The 19903-nt window shown below is 45.7% G+C and overlaps 1 protein-coding gene across 1 annotated transcript in view; it reads right to left on the minus strand.

The window, feature by feature from the left end:
* The window catches only part of LOC135828549 (protein sidekick-2-like), a 158939-nt gene extending 142136 nt beyond the window's left edge, over positions 1–16803 (minus strand). Inside the window, exons 1-3 of the mRNA XM_065340989.1 lie at positions 16747–16803; positions 15079–15150; positions 13987–14058 (exon numbers count right to left, since the gene is read on the minus strand). The gene's annotated coding sequence lies outside the window, so the exon portion shown is untranslated. The remainder of the gene's footprint in view (positions 1–13986; positions 14059–15078; positions 15151–16746) is intronic.
* Between the last annotated feature and the right edge of the window lie 3100 nt (positions 16804–19903).

The raw sequence follows: 19903 nt of genomic DNA on the forward strand, positions 1-19903 counted from the left end.
CAGTGCATTGAGCATTCAAGAGTTGCGTAGTTTAGACACGATACTGGTCAAGCGAGCTAAGACAGAGATCCTTGCCGTCAAGTCTGTCGAACCAGGCCTCAGTCAAACTGGCTGTTTACGAATGTCCAGATAGCGCGCCGCGTGTCAAGCGTACCATCCTGAGAGAAAATTTTCTGCATGCACCGGTATGCTGTGAAGTATGGCTGCCCTTTCATATCCAGGGTTCTACCGCATCTGATCTGTTTCGATAAGCGGTACGGCCTGGAATGTGACAACACGACAACGCCCGAAAACGATGCCTAAACGGAACGAAATGGAAACGCACTTCAACGTGTTCCAAGCTCTCTCGTTCCCGTAGCTATGCAGAAGACGTAACTTCAGTAACGTCTGGCGCTAGCCAGGGCCCACACAGCTTTAATTCCCGTAGCTATGCAGAAGACGTTACTTCAGTAACGTCTGGCGCTAGCCAGGGTCCACACAGCTTTAATTTGGTGTTTGTTTGTGTCACGCCTGGCGCTATCCCGTATCTGTCCCGTACAGTACCGTACCGTACCAGCAAAGACAGCTGGCCACAATATTTTTGTTTGTTTGTGCCATCGGCATGCCTGGCGCTATCCCGTACCTGTCCCGTACCATCAAGAGTACGGTACCATAAAGAGAATGCGAAGTGTATCGGGGGAATGCATTCAGTGCAGTAACATTTTGTGTGGATTTGTGTGCGAGGCCGAGATCCCACTAGCAGGCTGGCTGGGCCGCCTTTCGACTAGCCCAGGAATTGCATGTAGGCCGATAGCATAATAATTATAACGTATAGATGTATAGCAGGGAGTCGTATTATGTAAACGACTCCCTGCTGTATGGGGAGATTTTCTGGAAAGAAATACGAAGTAGGGAGACGAGTAAATGCTATTAGAATGGACGTTAGTTGCCGAATAGGTGACAGGAAGCATCAGCAAAAACATACTTTGGAAGAGAGACCCCGTCGTCTCCAAAATAATCCTGAACGGGCGAGTCAGCGCCGGTCACAGGAAACGTCGGGAGAGAGATCCCGTCGACTCCAGAACGCCCGTGATCCTCAGAGTCAGCGCCGGTCACAGGAAACGTCGGAAGAGAGATCCCGTCGACTCCAGAACATTCGTGATCGGCAGAGTCAGCACCGGTCACAGGAAACGGCAGGACAGACATCCCGTCGACTCCAGAACGCCCGTGATCGGCAGAGTCAGCACCGGTCCCCAGGAAACGTCAGGACAGACATCCCGTCGACTCCAGAACGCCCGTGACCGTCAGAAACGAGACAGGTACGGGATAGCGCCAGGCATGCTGATGGCACAAACAAACAAAAATACTGCGGCCAGCTGTTTGTGGCCAGCTGCCTTTGATGGTACGGTACGTTACGGGACAAATACGGGATAGCGTCAGGCTAGGCTTGACCCAAAAAAAGTTAAAAAATATAAAATAAATACCAAATAAAATATTAATCCCGTAGCTATGCAACAGACAACCCACGAGTCTCCACAGTTAATTGGGAACTCGTGGCCTGGCACGAGGGTAACATGGATGCAGCTAATGAGATTTCGGTCTTTGACCACTTGGTGGTGGGTCTGATCTACTCACCTCCCACCGTTTAGGCGCTGCATCTGCGCCTTTGATCCTAGAGGGTGGTGGCGTTCCCACGGCGGATGTGGAAAATTCGGCTTCCAGCCGAGTCTCACGCGAACTGTGAAATTGTTTTTATTTTTATTATGCAACAGACGTTAGTTCTGTATCGTTTGGCGCTAGCCAGGGTCCACACAGCTTTGACACGTTACCAGGTTACATGCTTTCATTTCGCTCTGCAAAGAGCACCTAGGGTTGCCTGTAAAAAGACGGCAACGTCTGTAGGGATTAAAAAAAAAAATACTACTACTGCTACTACTATGCATGATGAGCAAACAAAAAAGCATAACGTAGGGCCCTGAGCTTCCAAGCTCTCTCGTTTCGTGTTTGTTTGTTTGTGTCACGCCTGGCGCTATCCCGTATCTGTCCCGTACCGTGCCATCAAGAGAATGAGTATGTATTATAGCATTATGTATAGCACTAAAGCGGCCAGCACCAAGAAATGAGAGACTGTAGAGGCCTGGCATATGTTATGTTAACTTTATTTTACTTCACCATAGATACAGGTATGGCTGCCTTCTTGCTGTGGATCATAAAGTGCCATAGCTCCTAGGCTATGATGAAAAATAAAAATAGATTCATCATCATCATCTGCGCTGCCGAAAAAATAATAATACTAAAATAAAAAATGTAAAAAGGCGACGTGGAGACAATAATCTTAATAATGCAATGAATATAACTAAATGCGCACTCATATCACAACCATGGGGACGAATCATGTACATGTATTCCAGAACGTTTTCTTGTCACAATTATCAATGGAATTCGTGACTAAAGAGAATGATGAAACTACAATAGGATTTATACACTTGGAGTGGAACAGCGAGGATACAAGCATAGTAAGAAAAATAGCACAAACCTAGGAACAATGTGCACAGGTAATAACTATAGGTGAGGTGAGAAATGATAGGAAATTCAGCAAGTGCAGTGTGACAATGGACATGCATGTGCAAGTGTGTGTGAGTGCGAATTTACTGGAATAGCGTAAGTGCGGTGACATTTTCTTTTTGTTTACAAAGATTTGGATCACGAATGCGAATGTAGACTGCTTCTAGAACTTTCAACTGCTTGAAACTACTTGCAGAACGAACAACACTAAACCAAGAATCATCATAACTTTCACGACACACGGGGTTAGACAACAAATGCAATTTAATTGCCGATGTATTCTTCTTCTTCTCACCGCCTCTGCCTTCCCTTGGTTTCTGACCACCACCGTCCTTCACACCATCTGCACCATCATCGTCATCATCGTCATCGTCCTCTTCATCATCGCTGCCACCTTCACCTGTCGTCAGCTCTCCCAGCAACTGACCACCGGGTTCATCATCGTCACTGCACATGTCGCTTCCACACTCCTCCTCCAGCTGCCGTCGCGTTCTCTTCCTGACCGGTCTTCCCTTGCCATTGCCAAACACCTCACAGTCGTCAACCCTTCCGCTGGCATCATCCATATCCGGAGAGTTTCGTTGCATCTTTCCAGTCACCTCTGCAAACCGAGCTGCCAGCCGTTTGCTCCTTCTCAGCTTTGGTGAGTTGCGGTTGTCTGCGTCCGGCGTACCGGTACTCGCTGATAATGAAGATAAGACACAGTGTTCGTCTTTGTTTACATTAATGTTTGTTACCGATTTCTGCGTGCTGTGTTGGTTTTTCCGAGACACCGTTTGTGGAGCAGAAGCCTCTGCCGGAACGGACACTGGAGTCGGGTGCTTACGTGGTCGGCCACGCTTTGGTCGGGAGGACCTAGCCGCCTGTGACAATAGTGAGAGCGGCACGTGTTGTTTGATACGTTCGGACAGATGTTGAAGGGTCCTACCAACATACCGACTACCACATTGTCGGCATTCAAAGTAGTAAATGAGGTGACTCAATTGTAGGGTTGGTTGGACATCCTTCAACATCGTGAACGAACGGATCGTAGTGAACACGGTAACCACATTGGTGGCAAAGTAGGTTTTCTCCACTAGGGATTTCACCACACGGGCCGTGTCCTTCGATTCGTTCCCTTTCCAGGGCAAGCAAAGAAATACGCGGCACGGCAACGGTCCGATAGCTCGTTCCTTAACAACAGGTGTAGTTGTTAGAAGTTTGTTGAGGAGCTGCTGCGGGTAGCCATTCTTCACAAATACGGAGCGTAGAAAATCAAGTTCCTGTTGTAGCTTTGTGGGTGAACATATGCGTTGTGCCCTATTTACAAGGTTACGAACTAAGTTTGACTTGTACTGGGAAGAGCAGAACGAGTCAAACATCATGTACTGCCCGGTGAAAGTGGGTTTACGGTATACTGTAGTCAATACACCAGTCTGGGTCTTTTCGACTAACACATCCAGAAACGATAGCTTATTGGACTCTTCATGTTCACACGTAAATCTCAGTGCAGGATGGATTGTATTCAGTTTCAGCAGAAAGGCGTCAGCGTCTGCTCTCGAATCAAAGTACGTGAAGGAGTCATCCACAAACCTGACGTACAATTCCGGCCACTTATCTATCTTCGATTCACAGTACCCAACAAACACATTGGCTAGGACCGGACCCAATGGAGAACCCATAGCCACGCCATCCGTCTGTTTATACATGTTGTCGTCAAATGAAAACTCCACACCACTCGTAACCATCAACATCAAGCGGCGAAAAGCCGCTTCGGACAGCCATGGTACATCTTTTATTTCCTTGTTGTGGTACAGTGTTTCTACACAGATATTGATTGTCTCGGATAATGGTACGTTTGTAAACAGACTGACAACATCAAAGGAACACATGTGCGCAGAAGATGGAACTGGGTTCTCATGTAAGATTTCAACAAACTGGAAGGTGTCTTTGACGTTGTGCTTACAGTAGAAATCCAGCACTGGCTGGATCATCATACACAGCCATTTGGATATTCTGTATTCCGCTGAGCCAGTCATGGAGAGTATCGGACGTAGCGGGCAAGATTGCTTGTGAATTTTTGGCAAGCCCAAAAGTTCTAGAAGCAGTCTACATTCGCATTCGTGATCCAAATCTTTGTAAACAAAAAGAAAATGTCACCACACTTACGCTATTCCAGTAAATTCGCACTCACACACACTTGCACATGCATGTCCATTGTCACACTGCACTTGCTGAATTTCCTATCATTTCTCACCTCACCTATAGTTATTACCTGTGCACATTGTTCCTAGGTTTGTGCTATTTTTCTTACTATGCTTGTATCCTCGCTGTTCCACTCCAAGTGTATAAATCCTATTGTAGTTTCATCATTCTCTTTAGTCACGAATTCCATTGATAATTGTGACAAGAAAACGTTCTGGAATACATGTACATGATTCGTCCCCATGGTTGTGATATGAGTGCGCATTTAGTTATATTCATTGCATTATTAAAATAGAAAATAGAAATGAAAAAACGGCATTATGCAGCTGTGTAAGCAGTAGATGCACAGTGTGACTGCCAGGCATCTCTGTCAGATGCCAACTGGCAATTCTCATGCAGAGACATACCAAAAAATAGATTAATATGATCAAATATGAACAGTATGGAAAGAATAAGATGTCATGACTTTCAGCAGGCCAATTATAAAACATACCATGCAGCAGTGTATTTTATGTGTGTGGTGGTTGTACATGTAGATAATATACAATGTATATTATCTACATGTAGATGATGGACAGGGGACAGAACGTAATAGTGTATCAATAGCTAATGGAGTGAAGTGAGATCAAGATCTGAAAGAGATTTTTTGAAATGAACAAGGTTTGTTAGAGAGCGGGTAGCATCGGGTAGAGAGTTCCACGTGGTGCAGCCCAGAAATTGGATAGAACATCTTCCAGCAGGATTGGGTAGGAATGGGATGCGAAGTAAATTATGCAGCTGCCCACGGGTGACTATACGATCAGCAAGTGGTATCTGAGGCTGGGCAAGTAATACAAAATAATCTTGAAAAAGAGAGCTTGCAGATCCGTGTATATACTGGAAAACAAAAACAAGCATCCTCTGTAAAAGGACTTGGTGAAGTGATGGCACGGATAACTTAGCAAGCAAGGGAGCTGCTGCAGTGCGGCGGGGAGCCTGAAACACAGTGATGAATACCAGACTTATGCAGATATATGTGTAGGACTCAGAGAGCAATCACGTCTCTATGACCGATCACGATCCCCGTGACCAATCAAACAGTCACAAATCCCCGAAGAGAAGTCATAAAGTCACACACCAGTTTGAATCCCGATGACTAGTCAGAAACAGCCGCGACTTTCTCTGTGAACGGTCACAGAATCCACGTCAAAATATTACGACTCAACTGTAGGCATTCACGCGATCAGCATACTTTTCCTTCACAGGTTTCAGAAGTGAGCAAGAAAGATTTCGACCAACTCTCGATCTCCGCGTAGTTTACTTGTAGCTCGAGTCTGGTGTGTGTGGGCTCCACTCCAAAACGAAGGGCGGTCGAAAATCTTGCAGGCTTCAGATAGAATCTCTTTTGAGAGTACGTTCTGGCTAGTAGATTACTATTTGAAGAACAAACTTTGTCGTTCAGAAAAGCTATTTCGGAATATTTTCAGTCATGTAATTTTTGCATGCCGATCTTGCTAGAACGGAGACTAACTTCAACTGATCCAGCATACAAGCAGCACTCGCTTTGTGTTTTTGGAGAGGATGGGTGACAAGATTACGTAGGGCCGTAGGAGGCGGTCCGGCAGGTCCGGCAGTTGCCGGACCAATATTCGGCCAAAAAAAAAAAAAAAAAAAGCCGGGAGCTCACACATATGAGCAGCTCAGGATGTCCACCCATGATGATGATGTGTGCAATAAGTAGTATCAAGAGTATACATGTAGGTACAGTCAAACCTCGTTAGGACGAACACTGATAAGGCGAACTTTCCATTAGTACGAACTAAGGCCAATCCTATGGTTGGCCAGGCATCAATTCAAGTCAAAATTATTTGTTTACGACGAACTTCTGTACAGCGAACTTTCGCGAAGAGGAACTATTTTCAAGTATGATTTGAAGAAAATCAGTGTGGTCATGTACATGTAGTACGAACTTTCGGTCCACGAGCGTGCACGTGCGCTGGCTGCTTTTTTTCTTCTTCATTTTTTCTATAGTCGAGGTCATATTGTACGTACAGTGCAAATTGCTTTCAAGCGTGTTTTGAACAAATCAATCAGTGCGTTGTACGAACTTTCGACACAGTCGTGATTCATTGCACTTTGTCATTGTAATTACCTGTTTCTGGCTTATGCTAAGAATGACATGCTTCCCATGTACACGTTTACCACAGCATGCACCTTCAGGTAAATACAATCCATCTGATATGCATATCGATTTTTTGTCAGATCTGGATAAGAAGAACTCCCGATAAGACAAACAAATTTGTTCAGTCCCTTGAAGTTCGTCCTAACGAGGTCTGACTGTACTACAGTGTATGCGCCGGTAGTAGACCTCATCAGGAGTATGACCCTGCTGAAGGTCATGTGGACAGTCATGCCTGTGAATGTTCCTACACTGTACTTCTTGAAATGTATTGATCATTTTCTTCCTCCACTTATTTCTAGATAGGGTTTGTACCAAAGATATTCCATTGCAATATCCTTTCTCCTCCTCGAAAGGCACATTTTTTGGTTCTTTATCACAAGCACTTAGATACTGTTGCTATGCTTCAACAAGTTCTGTTTGGACCCACACAACATGCTGATGCCCTTTTTCCTGACTCATGCAGAACGGCCTTCTTCCTTTTCTCACCCTATTTCACTCTGCATGGTCATGATCACACATACATGTATGTCCATGTACATTCGACGCGTTTGCTGTGCAGTGAAGCCGAGACCCTAGGTCGGTGGAGCACATCAGACCCCGTCACCACGTCCACGATTCATGCCTGCGATGCTGCACCGCTGCTTTGCATGTCATGATTGGAAGCTGTGGCCTTAGTAAAAAAAACAACAAAAAAAAACACATACAATCATGTACATTTTGTACATGTACCGGCATATGTACATGTATGAGTATGGGCTCGGGGGGGGGGGGGGGGGCATCGAAGTCGGATCTTGCCGGACCAACCAAAATGGGGCTGCTACGGGCCTGTTACGGAGTCAAAAGTGGACATCTTCGACGATGCAGAGACGAAAATATAATGAAGATGGAAATGAAAATACGTTCATCTCCAAGAAGGTACTGAGTACATCAAGCACCTTCGTGTGTGTAGCTCTGTCTTTCTTGTGGAAGACTCCACAGAAAAACAATGTCGAGCTTGTTGAAACTGAAACTGCCTCTCAGTTGAAGTCGTTCAAAGAAGACATCTATTCAAGACACCATTGATCCTTTCTCAAGAACCATCGTAAGAATTTAAATCAAGTCATGGTAGCGATAAGTTTGGCGAACTAGACCAGAGAAGTGTGAGTGTCTTGTTTTGACTGCAGGAAACTGTATTTCAATATTCTGGCTCAGCGTAGTGCTTACGCAGTTTACTGCTTCGAACACATCTTCATTCCTACTCCCAAAATAACTCTGTTAGATTTATTGTTTCCTCTGAGACAAAAATGTGATAATACTCATAAAAAGGACACACTTCAGGCTCGTTGTGGTATGGTTGGGCATTGTAGCCGTCATGATCGACGTAAAAGACTATAAGACTGCAAGGAAGTTGGGGCCAAAGAGAAAGTTCCATTAGTTCTAATAATATGCATGATGAGCTAGGCAAAAAAGCATAGCGTAGGGCCCTGAGCTTCCAAGCTCTCTCGACGTGATGGCGGAAAATAATATGACGTTTCAGGCCAGTCACCCATCGTCAGCACGATATACAAGGGGCGAAACTGGCCTTTTATAACGAAAGCAAGAGAGAGCGTATGTAAACAAAGCAAACGAAACACACAATAGCCTTATGAAATTAAGAAATGCGCTGAAAGAGTGGATATGAAAAAGCTCAGCAGATAGAGCGGTAGTATGTATGAAGGTGTAGATGACAATCATTGTGTGGACTTTGAAGTAAAACCCTGTACAGACACAGCAAGATTTAGCAGTTCCACTGTGAGCGTGCTAGCGCCTTCAATGGCCATCCGAAGGAGATACTGATCTATTGAGCCTCCTTTTCTTTCGGAAATAGGGTATTTCAGAAAAAGAAAAAATCCATAGAAAAAGAAGAAAAAAAGTCAACCACAAAGGGATGGAACCAATGAGGGGTGGGAAGTCATAATACTTCCACTCAGAATCTGCACAGAAGGATGCTCAAAATACCAGTTTGTGACATGGTGTCGAGCTATCCTAATCCAAAAATGCAATAAGAGTGATATTCCTGTGGATCTTGAACACCAGACGTTCTCTATCCGGTTGCGAGGGTAATCACTTTAGCTTCGCTCCACTACTTACATCAAGTCTTTGACATTTCCTTCGGTTACCAGCTCAGTGTCACTTTGCAGGCCAGGCATTTCCCAAATCGGCCGGCCAAAAAATTGGCCACAAAATGCAAGTTTCCGGAGGAGGAAGGAGGAAACTGTAGTTATCACCAACCCTCACCGCGCTCAGCTCATGTCGCTACCGCCCGCGACCTGAGCTGGGCACCCTGCCGTGCAGTATGGAACTGTCCTCAAGCCAGTCACGAATTTCGTAGCCCAGTGAGCTGTCTACCGGATCGCATCGTTTAGAAGCGCCAAATGCGGCAGGGCCAGTCTCAGGCTGGTCGCGTAGGCGGCAGCTGGCCAGCGGGCGACCGGCGAGGCTGCATTCGCATTTGGATCACCGAAGGGATACAGGTGCTTTGACTGCACCCAGTAGTGCATCAGGGAGGCGTCTGGAGCCCAGGCAGCCCGTAAGCGCACCACCATATCAGGTATGCGCAGGTGGAGCAGCAACGCAAGATGTGTGCTGGAAACTTACCATCATCCGGTCTACTTCATGGTTGTGTGACTTTACACGGCCGGCACTGATTACTTGTTATTGCTTGCAGAAGGCCATAATTTCTTTCATCCTCTTTCGCTCTTTCCCTTCTTCCAGGCACAGCTTCATCTTGCACGAACAACCTCATACTGCACGGGCTTCGAGAACGAGAATGCTGAGACTTTAGGTGCGACCATTGGCACACTCGGTGTCCAACCCTCTTGCATTGTAAGTGCTGAGAGTGAAGGCCGTGTACGAGATGCGCCTGATGGACAACATCCCCGCCCCAGACCACTCCTTCTCCACCTGTCAACCCGAACCCACGCAGATAATTTGTACCGAAGACGACTTGATTTGGAAGTGGACGCAGCTGCCGTGAACGTTGGTCGTGACCTGACCAAAACCCAGCAACAGGCACGACTCACGAGCCCGTATCCTCCCCAAGTATAAACAACTGCGTGCCAAACATGTACGGTGCTCTCTGCAATACGATGTCATTCCGAGTTCCACTGGTGAAGTGATGACGAACGAGGCCATCCCTGTGCAGCTGGCGGGAAATCCAGACCCACCCCTGGCCCAGACCTAGGACACACTTGGGAGCCCTAGCACTGCAGCCCAGTCACAAGTACCGCAGAATGCAAGTGCAGCGCCATTTGTTCCTGGTGTACTGATAGCACCAGACCCACCTACGGTAAGCTACCACACCATTGCTCATATCAACATTATGCAGCCTTCGCCATAAAGTACACCATATCCATCGCCTCTTGTATGCTCATAAAATTCACATCTTATCGATTAACGAAACTCATCTTGATAGCAGTATACCCGACTGCAGGTTGCATATTCCAGGCAATAATCTGTACCGCACAGACCAAGATTTACATGGTGGTGGAGTCTGCGTCCATTCTGAAATTCACTCAGTGAGAGTACCAGTGGCTGACTTAGGAGTGGAGTGCCTGTTTGTCCGTGTACGTATTAGCGCTACACCAAAGGCCATGGAATTGATTGTGTGCAGTTTATACCGTTCACCCAGTACTACTGCTAATGTTTGGGACCTGTATAGCCAGCATATTGACGCCGTAACCCGCAACGACTGTAGACTTACTGTGCTTCGATTTTTCAACACTGATGTGCTACACCCTACACCCACTAGTAACCATAATTATAAGCACCTGCTCGACTTGTGTGCAGAGTTTCACCTTTTCACCTATGTTGTGACTACGCCAACTCGACTGGCCAAGACATGCATTGACTGGGCATTAGTATATGCCACTGCACCACATCGTGACACAACTGTGGTGTGTGTCGATGGTATCAGTGACCATGACCTTGGTTGGTTGGTTGGTTGGTTGGATTTATTTAAAGTCGTACAACAAACAGGCATATCTGCCTCCTTATATGAAGACGACTTCTGGCAGTAAAACATTTTAAAGAAAAGATAAAGGAAAAAAAAAAAAAAAAAAGAAGAAGAAGAAGAAGAAGAGAAGATCAAGAATGCATCCTGAGCATACAGCTAGCCGGAGACTGAGCTAGCCTCGGCATGCATCAGAGCATCAGAATTACTACATACTACTAGTACTATTCAAGATAGGGGAGGGGGGTTGCTGTCATGCTACAGTAAGACAATACGCGTGCAACACACCCTTGAACTGGAGGGGGGACGTGATGTTTCTCGCATCAGGTGGAAGACTGTTCCAAACGCGTGCAGCAGAAAGAGACACGGGATCTCAACCAGTTCACATACTTGGTGCCACTGCATGCTAAGTCAGCCTCTCCAATCAATAAGGATATCAGGAAGCATCGTGTCCACGAGGTAGACCAGGATATCTTGCAACTAGACCTGGGAGGGCAACTGCTGTCTTCCCACTCTGCAACTGATGTCAACGAGATGGCAAATAGTCTATCAACCGCACTGACCAGGTGACACAGGTAACACAGAAGCATTATACTAAACCTGGTGGTGTGACCAGAGGCCTGTCCAGGCGCTGACAGGTTGATCCTTCCAACTTGACCGCCAGGGTTGTCAAATGCAGTAGATGGTGGATCAGGTGTAAGTCCTCGGGCTGAACAATAGAAGCCATTACGGAAAGCAGACTGTGATGATCGACCGTATTTTATAACGCAGCACTGCCTAGTGAATACACAATGCTATATTTCAACCTCTCCTTTCAAGATCATGATATGAAGCATTAGCAACATGAGTTTACTCGGTTCACAAGAAATGAATGGACATAATACAAGTGTATAATAAAATATTAATTAAAACAATGTAAATAATTGACGCGGAGACAACAATTTTATAATAGCTATAAAGAGAACAAATTCTGCTGTCATCGCCACACTACAACAAAGTCATGAAGGTTTACCAAAATCGATTTTCTTGTCACAATCATCAGTGGAAAGCCGTGACTGAAGAATAACCATGCCAAATCAATAATTTATATACATTCAACAATGTGTTACGAGAACAAAACAAAGTGCTAAAAATATAAACAGAGAAAACGACACGATCAACATTCAAAGGCCTAGACGATCAACGGCTAATTATTCAATGAATTATTACAGTACTGGATGTCAAGCACCGGCGAAGACACTGGGAACAGAAGATTTAGCAACAACAGGAGCAACAACAAAGATGGCACCTGCTGGTTAACACAAAGAAAACAGTCATCCTCCCGTTCTACCACAATAACCGCCCTCCTGAACAGCTACCCCAGATCACCCTCAGGAATAGTCCGCTTACCGTAGCACAAAAACACAAACACCTCGGAATAATCTTTCAGCATGACCTCCGTTGGACGGAGCATGTTGAATACATAGTCAAAAAATCACTCAAGTCTTTCAATATTCTTTTTAGACTAAGGTCTACACTCACCAGTGATTCTTTATCTCACATCTATCAGACATACATACTACCTATATTCTCATATGCGAGCACTGCTCTCACACCGTTGTCCCACACTTCCCTTGACAGGCTAGAACGACTCCAGCGGAAAGCCGCCAGAATATGTCTCCACCTTCCCCTTTACACACACTTAGAACACTCCCACCTTTTGCATCGCATCAAATGGCCAACATTATTTTCACGCTTTAAAGTTAAACATATACTCTTCGCGCATTCTCTGCGCCACAATTATGCCCCACCACATATACTCTCGCTGCATACTGCTAGCAACGTGCAACCTTCGTATAATTTACGTCGCTCTCGTACTTGGCACTTGCCAACTCCGCGGACTGACCGCTGTCTCCATTCTCCCCTGTACAAGGCCCTTCATTACTTTAATTGCCTGCCCACCCAGCTTCGCGAAATCCCTTCTCGTACTCCCTTCAAATCCGAGATATCCCTGCTGTTGCACAACTCTGTATGCTCGTGTAGCGACCACCCCTGCCCGTACACTTAAGTACGCAACTCTGTATGCTCGTGTGGCGACCACCCCTGCCCGTACACTTAAGTAGTCATTAACCCCTAGGCCCTGCCCACCCAATTCTTCCTCACTCTTTCTCCTTTCTTACACTATTATCTCTTATTGGCCACTGGCTATCGTGAGAATAAAGATTTGAAACAATGATAACAACGGAACAATCCGGTAACAAATTACCATCAAGATCAAAGGAGGAGTCAACGAACAGAGGTTCAGCAACGTGAAGCGAGCCTGGGACCGATCGGTGGTGATGAGGAGAATGACACGGAGGACGACACTGAGGACGAGTTGGAAGATGAGACGGGGGACGAGGTTGCGGTTGGTGGAGACGAGGAATCGGATGGTGATTGTGATCGTAAGAAGTCTGCCGTTTTTCTTCATCTGTTGTCTCACCCTAAGTGTCTGCAGGTGTATGATGATTTTAGTTTTTCTGTTCTTTGTCGTGCACGGTACGCTATTCAGTTGAAAGTACTTGAGGCTGTTTGTATTCGTTGCATAAGCCTGATCTTTGTAAGCAGAAGAAACATGTAGTTGCGTTAAGATAGTTTTCGTAGGTGCACATCATGATTGTTTGTCTCACTACACAGTTCTAGCGTTGCAATTAGTTCCTCACCCCTGTTGCACTTAGCTCTCACTTTACTTCTATTGTCTCACCTTCCCTCATTCTATTTTTAGCTCTTTGTTTTGTTCTCGTAACACATTATTGAATGTATATAAATTATTGATTTGGCATGGTTATTCTTCAGTCACGGCTTTCCACTGATGATTGTGACAAGAAAATCGATTTTGGTAAACCTTCATGACTTTGTTGTAGTGTGGCGATGACAGCAGAATTTGTTCTCTTTATAGCTATTATAAAATTAAAACAATATTCCTTAATTTCAAAAGAGATTTTAAGTGACTTGTATCCATCAACAGGCCAGACGTCACAAAAACCTGGTGTGACAAAAGTCATGATCTGCCCATAAGGTTTGGTAGCAGTGAACTACTGTAGCTCACATAGGAGGACTGTTTGCAACAGCTTTAGCAGCATTGTATTTTCCCATCAAATCAACTTACAATGTACTTAACCTGCCAAGACCATTGAATGCTCCCGCCGGTAAAGTTCTCAGTTGATTATTTTGCAGCTCTCTATACAAAGAGAAGAGAAAAATTGTGACAGAGGTTACCCGACATCCAACTTTGACAACCAGCTAGCACGGCACTGTACACTAAAACTATTATCACAATACACCTGACGACATCCTAGACTAGCTTTTAGATGTGCACAAATCGCTGACTTCTTCTTCACCTTCCCATTCCCATCGTCTCTCACGTCGTGCTGGAAGCTGTCCACGTCCACATACTCAAGCGTGCCTTATGCAATCAGAAGGAAACTATTGCATCTCTCACACTATACACTTAGATTCTCACACACAAAGCAGCGCCAGTGAGAGTGACATGGATGTCACAGACAACGACAGTGTCGTTGAGATAAGTGCTACTAATGGTGGAAGGGGACGTGGCAGAGAGAGAGGATTCGGCCGTTTAATAGGCTGTGGTCACGGTAGAGGTTGTGGTGTACAGGTACTAGGTACAGCCAGTGGTGCAACCTGCACTAGTCGAGATTTGCAATACTTGGGAAAATACTGACCCCGCTGTGACTGGTAACACACCTGCCAGAGAATGAACCTGGTATCCACTTACCTGAGGGAGCCACTCCAGTGCAAGAATCTGATTTATTGCATATTGCAACAGTTTGCCCGATCGGCATTAAATCCGAATAATTATCAGCGCTAAATAGTGATACTTTTGTTCTTTTTCTGGACTTGAATTTTGTTGCATCGCATTCCTGAGGGTTTTTACTTTCAGAATCACCCCATGTTGTACATAATGAAAGTGAAAAATAAAAAAGTTACGGCATGAACAATGACGGTCGTTTTTTGCTGTACAAATACCTGAAACAGTAAAGGGTTAGAACAATATTCTTAATTTAAAAAGAGATTTTAAGTGACTTGCATCCATCAACAGGCCAGTTGTCACAAGAACCTGGTGTGACAAAAGTCATGATCACACCATAAGGTGTTGCAGCAGTGAACTACCGTAGCTCACACAAGAGGATTGTTTGCAACAGCTTCAGCAGCATTGTATTTTCCCATCAAATCAACTTACAATGTACTTAGCCTGCCAAGGCCATTGAATGCTCCCGCTGGTAAAGTTCTCAGTTGATTATTTTGCAGCTCTCTATACAAAGAGAAGAGAACAATTGTGACAGAGGTTACCCGACATCCAACTTTGACAACAAGCTAGCACGGCACTGTACACTAAAACTATTGTCACAATACACCTAACGACATCCTGGACTAGCTTTCAAATGTGCACAAATCGCTGACTTCTTCTTTACCTTCCCATTTCCGTCGTCTCTCACGTCGTGCTGGAAGCTGTCTACATCCACATACTCAAGCGTGCCTTATGCAATGAGAAGGAAACTATTACATCACTCACAATATACACTTAGATTCTCACACACTCCCTCAATGTTATTTATATTCGACGCTGCTTAAACCATTGGGACAATACAATCACCCTATTATCCTATTTACTCGGTTCACAAAACCTGGATTGACATAACACAAGAGGGAAATAAAACATCAACCCGTTACCGTTTGTACGTACAAATTTCGACCGCTCTCGGTCGATGACTTCCATGCACACAGACTGGACTGGCTCACTGCAGAGAGCTGGGGTTTCCCCTACTGGTAGCCAAGATGTACGCGCAGAGGGTGCCAACAATTGTTTTGTGTTATGCAATATAAAAATTCGCAGAAATCGCGACTTGAAAAATGCGCTTTGGGAAAAGTGCGTACCCTGCGACTTTTGGTATTGCCTGCAGGTGTTTTCGACTTTTGCTTGAGCTGGCCTTGCGACTGTCCGCCCTGTTGTGCAAGCCATGGACGCGGAGCAAGCTCTTTCGCTTCTGGAGACCCTTCCTGACGGCCCTGTCGCCGCCTTACCAAGCGAAGATGAGTTTGTGGAGCCAGACGATACTGTTGAAAACATGTATTCTGACGCCAACAGCGACGATGACATGGCGAGTGAAAGCAGCGCCAGTGAAAGTGACATGGATGTCACAGACAACGACAGTGTCGTTGAGATAAGTGCTACTAATGGTGGAAGGGGACGTGGCAGAGAGAGAGAGGATTCAGCCGTTGAATAGGCTGTGGTCACGGTAGAGGTTGTGGTGTACAGGTACTAGGTACAGCCAGTGGTGCAACCTGCACTAGTCGAGATTTGCAATACTTGGGAAAATACTGACCCCGCTGTGACTGGTAACACAACTGCCAGAGAATGAACCTGGTATCCACTTGCCTGGGGGAGCCACTACAGTGCAAGAATCTGATTTATTGCATATTGCAACAGTTTGCCCGATCGGCAATAAAGCCGAATAATTATTAGTGCTAAATAAATAGTGATACTTTTGTTCATTTTCTGGACTTGAACGTTGTTGCATCGCATTCCTGAGGGTTTTTACTTTCAGAATCACCCCATGTTGTACGTAATGAAAGTGAAAAATAAATAAAAGTTACGGCATGAACAATGACAGTCGTATTTTGCTGTACAAATACCTGAAAGAGTAAAGGGTTAGAACAATTTTCTTAATTTGAAAAGAGATTTTAAGTGACTTGCATCCATCAACAGGCCAGACGTCACAAGAACCTGGTGTGACAAAAGTCATGATCTCCCCATAAGGTTTTGTAGCAGTGAACTACCGTAGCTCACACAAGAGGATTGTTTGCAACAGCTTCAGCAGCATTGTATTTTCCCATCAAATCAACTTACAATGTACTTAGCCTGCCAAGACCATTGAATGCTCCCGCCGGTAAAGTTCTCAGTTGATTATTTTGCAGCTCTCTATACAAAGAGAAGAGAAAAATTGTGACAGAGGTTACCCGACATTCAACTTTGACAACCAGCTAGCACGGCACTGTACACTAAAACTATTGTCACAATACACCTGACGACATCCTGGACTAGCTTTCAAAGGTGCACAAATCGCTGACTTCTTCTTCACCTTCCCATTCCCATCGTCTCTCACGTCGTGCTGGAAGCTGTCCACGTCCACATACTCAAGCGTGCCTTATGCAATCAGAAGGAAACTATTACATCTCTCACACTATACACTTAGATTCTCACACACTTCCTCGATGTTATTTATATTCGACGCTGCTTAAACCATTGGGACAATACAATCACCCTATTATCCTATTTACTCGGTTCACAAAACCTGAATTGACATAACACAAGAGGGAAATAAAACATCAACCAATTACCGTTTGTACTTACAAATTTCGACCGCTCTCGGTCGATGACTTCCATGCACACAGACTGTACTGGCTCACTGCAGAGAGCTGGGGTTTACCCCACTGGTAGCCAAGATGTACGCGCAGAGGGTGCCAACAATTGTTTTGTGTTATGCAATATAAAACCGTTAGGCGCTGCATCTGCCGCTAGGGTTTATCGGGTGTTAGCGGCCGTCGTGAGTTCCCTTCGGGAACGGACACGATAAATTACTTTTTTTTTTAATATGAAAATTCGCGGAAATCGCGACTTAAAAAATGTGCTTTGGGAAAAGTGCGTACCCTGCGACTTTTGGTGTTGCCTGCAGGTGTTTTCGACTTTTGCTTGAGCTGGCCTCGCGACTGTCTGCCCTGTTGTGCAAGCCTTGGACGCGGAGCAAGCTCTTTCGCTTCTGGAGACCCTTCCTGACGGCCCTGTCGCCGCAGTACCAAGCGAAGATGAGTTTGTGGAGCCAGGCGATCCTGTTGAAAACATGTATTCTGACGCCAACAGCGATGATGACATGGCGAGTGAAAGCAGCGCCAGTGAGAGTGACATGAATGTCACAGACAACGACAGTGTCGTTGAGATAAGTGCTACTAATGGTGGAAGGGGACGTGGCAGAGAGAGAGAGGATTCGGCCGTTTAATAGGCTGTGGTCACGGTAGAGGTTGTGGTGTACAGGTACAAGGTACAGCCAGTGGTGCAACCTGCACTAGTCGATATTTGCAATACTTGGGAAAATACTGACCCCGCTGTGACTGGTAACACAACTGCAAGAGAATGAACCTGTTTTCCACTTACCTGAGGGAACCACTACAGTGCAAGAATCTGATTTATTGCATATTGCAACAGTTTGCCCGATCGGCAATAAATCCGAATAATTATTAGTGCTGAAGTTAATATTGACTGGTTTCGAGGGAAAGAGACAAACGGGAAAAGTCTGAAGAAAAAATTGACTGTCACCACCAGGACTCGAACCAGGGACCCTCGCTTGTAGCCAGCGATGCTCTAACCGCTGAGCTATGGTGTAGTCGTCATCCAAGCAGAGACCGTTCAACATTTTCTTCAGACTTCGTAACTCACACTTCCTGTGAATCCACACAGGCGGGTGGGACGCAGCCCTCACTGTAACCCACACACTTTACGTACAAACTAGCACGCGGGGAGCCCCAAGTCATAAAATATTGACTGGTTTTGAGGGAAAGAGACAAACGGGAAAAGTCTGAAGAACAAATTTGACTGTCACCACCAGGACTCGAACCAGGGACCCTCGCTTGTAGCCAGCGATGCTCTAACCGCTGAGCTATGGTGTAGTCGTCATCCAAGCAGAGGCCGTTCAACGTTTTCTTCAGACTTCGTAACTCACACTTCCTGTGAATCCACACAGGCGGGTGGGACGCAGCCCTCACTGTAACCCACACACTTCACGTACACACTAGCACCCGGGGAGCCCCAAGTCATAAAATATTGACTGGTTTTGAGGGAAAGACACAAAAGGGAAAAGTCTGAAGAAATAATTTGACTGTCACCACCAGGACTCGAACCAGGGACCCTCACTTGTAGCCAGCGATACTCTAACCGCTGAGCTATGGTGTAGTCGTCATCCAAGCAGAGACCGTTCAACGTTTTCTTCAGACTTCGTAACTCACACTTCCTGTGAATCCACAAAGGCGGGTGGGACGCAGCCCTTACTGTAAACCACACACTTCACGTACAAACTAGCACGCGGGGAACCCCAAGTCATAAAATATTGACTGGTTTTGAGGGAGAGAGACAAACGGGAAAAGTCTGAAGAAAAAATTTGACTGTCACCACCAGGACTCAAACCAGGGACCCTCGCTTGTAGCCAGCGATGCTCTAACCGCTGAGCTATGGTGTAGTCGTCATCCAAGCAGAGACCGTTCAACGTTTTCTTCAGACTTCGTAACTCACACTTTATGTGAATCCACACAGGCGGGTGAGACGCAGCCCTCACTGTAACCCACACACTTCACGTACAAACTAGCGCGCGGGGAGCCCCAAGTCATAAAATATTGACTGGTTTTGAGGGAAAGAGACAAACGGGAAAAGTCTGAAGAAAAAATTGACTGTCACCACCAGGACTCGAACCAGGGACCCTCGCTTGTACCAGGGAACTATTGCATCACTCACACTATGCACTTAGATTCTCACACACTCCCTCAATGTTATTTATATTCGACGCTGCTTAAACCACTGGGACAATACAATCACCCTATTATCCTATTTACTCGGTTCACAAAACCTGGATTGACATAACACAAGAGGGAAATGAAACATCAACCCGTTACCGTTTGTACGTACAAATTTCGACCGCTCTCGGTCGATGACTTTCATGCACACAAACTGGACTGGCTCACTGCAGAGAGCTGGGGTTTCCCCTGCTGGTAGCCAAGATGTACGCGCAGAGGGTGCCAACAATTGTTTTGTATTATGCGATATAAAAATTCGCGGAAATCGCTACTTGAAAAATGCGCTTTGCGAAAAGTGCGTACCCTGCGACTTTTGGTATTGCCTGCAGGTGTTTTCGACTTTTGCTTGAGCTGGCCTCGCGACTGTCCGCCCTGTTGTGCAAGCCATGGACGCGGAGCAAGCTCTTTCGCTTCTGGAGACCCTTCCTGACGGCACCGTCGCCGCC

Source organism: Sycon ciliatum, chromosome 12 (genome assembly GCF_964019385.1).
Source record: "Sycon ciliatum chromosome 12, ocSycCili1.1, whole genome shotgun sequence".
NCBI classification, from domain to species: domain Eukaryota; kingdom Metazoa; phylum Porifera; class Calcarea; order Leucosolenida; family Sycettidae; genus Sycon; species Sycon ciliatum.